Source organism: Bos grunniens, chromosome X (genome assembly GCF_055505025.1).
Source record: "Bos grunniens cultivar Pamir isolate PY7600 chromosome X, Bosgru_T2T1.0, whole genome shotgun sequence".
NCBI classification, from domain to species: domain Eukaryota; kingdom Metazoa; phylum Chordata; class Mammalia; order Artiodactyla; family Bovidae; genus Bos; species Bos grunniens.
The window spans coordinates 23,306,552-23,309,717 of record NC_141194.1 but is presented as its reverse complement, the minus strand read 5'-3'; the positions used below and the strand labels follow the sequence as shown (position 1 = coordinate 23,309,717).

The 3,166-nt window shown below is 46.4% G+C and overlaps 1 pseudogene across 1 annotated transcript; it reads right to left on the bottom strand.

The window, feature by feature from the left end:
• Positions 1-534: 534 nt before the first annotated feature.
• On the bottom strand, positions 535-2,814 carry LOC147339978 (melanoma-associated antigen B4-like; annotated as a pseudogene). Its single transcript, XR_015158516.1, has one exon. The product of XR_015158516.1 is annotated as a melanoma-associated antigen B4-like (transcript).
• Between the last annotated feature and the right edge of the window lie 352 nt (positions 2,815-3,166).

Below are 3,166 nucleotides of genomic sequence, written 5' to 3'. Positions count from 1 at the left end.
AGGGGGTTCCACTCATCAGCACCCAGTGTCCTCACTGTAAATCCTAAGAAGGCTTATTAAGATCTCCTATTTGGCAGAATTGGAGCTGCTGCCTCAAGTCCAAGGCATTCAACTCCCTGAGAACCCCTCCACCTTTGCCCTGCAGGAAAGGAAGGCACAGCTCAGACAGACCGCTCTCCCCATGGCCACACAAGGCAAGAAGCAGGATATAGTTTGTGGGGCCCCTAGTGTTCGAAAATCTTCCCCTTGATAACTGTCAGAGGCTGGGACTCTTCCATCCATTGACCCGAGGACACAGTGCTTAAGCTAAGGCTTTATGTCCCTGAGAATCAGGAAGGATAAATGAGGGCATATTGATCTTTTCAGAGTATCTGACATTGCATGTGTTCATGACCACATTGTCCCTGAGTTGTTTTGTCTTTTTTCATACCATTCATTTATCAGCATTTTTTAATCTTTTCCCAAAATAGTTCTTTGGGACAGGGCCCCATATATCCAACCAGACACATTTTTTGAAGTGTTTAGAGGAAAAATGAATGAAAAGACATGATGTCTGGCTTAGGCTGGGAGAAGTGGCACATTGTGGGCTCTGCACTAATCCAGCTCAGAGGACTAGTCCTAGGAAGGTCACTTCATCAGTTCGTGAACTTGAGAAATTTGCAAGTTATCCATCCATAAATGGACTCTGCTAAATCCAATCCTGCATGAATGCTGGAATGCATGCACTACATATAAAGCAGTGGCATACTGAGTAAGAAGTATTGGTTTGTAATAAATGGAAGTTATGTTTATTATGAACCCCTCCAATACCACCTTCCCATCTGAGTTTACTTTTAATCCAGGAGAGAGCAGAGAATATGCAGTGAATTAGGACAAAAGAAACAAATATTTTTAAATGAGCTAAATAAGTCAAAGTATTTTTTATTTTTACTAGAATAAAGTTTCAAAGAAATAAGTTAAACCACAACATAATGACTTTTTACTCTATTCTTTTCTCCATTTTCTTTTTGTTTCTCAATAGTTTCTGTGGTCTTCTTTCACATTAGCATGAAAATCACTCTTGCAGTGCTATGTTACCTACTTTCAGATCATAAAGACAACTTAGATGGCTCCTGAATTTCTTTTATATCTACCAAAACTGTACCTTTAAAACTTTTAAAACAGCAATGAACATAACAGCAGTATCATTACCAAATTAATACTCTGAGGAAAAACAACCTCTTAGAAGTAAAAATATTTGAAAAAAAAATGAAACAAATAATATGTAGAAGTTACTCCTGTGAAACAGAAAGAGAAATGTGATTGAAAGAAATGTGATCTAACCCCCACTACCATGCACTCTTTAGAAGCTTGACTACTCTTCAAGAATAATTTTCTTCTAATATCATGTTATCTTGTTTGCATTGTGAACAATATATTCAGTACTTTCAGTGTGTTTTACAAAACCCAAACTTTTAAAACATTAAAACAGCTGGAAAATACGATTTATGTGATTCATACATTTGAATTCTGAAGCACAATAAACCTTATCAAAAGTAAGAACATTTGAAAATACAAAATAGCTCCTTCCCCTCTTTACCTTTCTAATTTAAATCATTGTTCATTAGATAGTTCTCATATGGATACAAGAAAACAGATGTATATTTTGTTAAAATAAAATAGGCCTACACTCGCTTACCATTTAAAACTGCAAGAAGATATGGGTTTTTTCCCTCCACCCCTACTGCTGTGCACTATTTAGCAGCTTAACTGCTCTCTTCCAACACAAAGGGAACAAAGTGCCCTGCCCCCCTCCCCAGACGGGTGAGGAGGTGCAGGACTTGGCCCTGGAAGGCACTGGCCTCAGCCATGGTGGAAGCCCTGGCTGCAACTCTCTGCCTTGCTCTCTCCTCCTGATCTCTCAGAGCCTCGTTATAGAGGTCTAGGAAGGAACTAGGGACCCTACCATGGAACTTGGCTAGAACCTCCAGTACCTTCATCTTACTGGTCTCAGCACAAGCTCTCGGGCCCGACAGGAACTCATAGTGTGGAGGATCACTTTTGGGTACCTTGTGGTAGTTCAGATACTCCTTCTGCACCAGATCTTTGGTGATGAGCCTTCTGGGCTCTCCAAAGATGCAGTGCCTCCTCCAAGCATAGATCCCCAACATACTGAGGAATTCCCAGATCTCCTCAGTGGCGCAGTTACCATTTATGAAGATGACCCCCAAGAGCACCATGAGGAGACGGACTTGGGCAGCACTCCCTCATCACCCAGACAATCATTTCCCCCATGCTTCCTGATGAGGGTGTAGATGTTCCCTCTACAGTCGACCTCCTTCATCTCCAGGCCAAAGACCAGCTCCATGCGCTCACGGGCTGTACTGAGGATCTCAGGGAAGTGCTGCCTGTACTTCCTGCTGACGATTTTCATCAGGGCACTCTGCATGATGGGCTCCTTCCTGGTGTACTTCTCCAGCAGGAACTCCACGAGTATCCTGGCCTTCCTGGCCAGAGGATCTTTTCGAGTGCTCTGAGTGGCAGGGGCTTCCTGGGAGGCACCTGCACTTTCCTCCTCGGGGCCCTGGACACCTTCATCAGATGCTGCACATGAAGGCCGTGCATCAGGAGAGCTAGGGGCCATGGCTCCCTGAAGCTCCTGGTGATCACCAGCAGCAGGGGACTCGGGGGAGAACCCTGAGGGGCAGAAGAGGGGGAGGAGGGGCACTCCTCCTTTGGGGCTTCAGCAGCACTGGCCTGGGCCTCCTGAGTGTCCCCCCGGACCTGGTGGCGTTTCCCTCGGGCATGGGACTTGCTCTTGTGCCTCCGAGGCATGGTGACAGCAGGTCAGGGACCGCAGGTGGGAGTGCGGGCAGGAAAGCAGGCAGGAAGGCACCTGGAGGAGGGACAAGGACATGCTGTGAGAACCTTCAGCGAGGAGAGTCCTCCCTGGCTTGAGTGGAAGCCACCTCTGAGGGGTCCTCGAGGCCAGTGCTCTAAGACCCACAGGGCTCCTGTTCTCCTGGTCAGCCTTTCCCCTGAGACCGCTGAGTAGCAAGGGAGAGTGATCCCTGGGGCACAGCAGACAGTTCTGCCTGGGCATTAGAGGGGGGGGCAGCAGTGGGACTGGCAGGGGAGGCAGGTCCTCTCAGGTGACATTCAGACCCAGGACGAAAATTGGTACGAG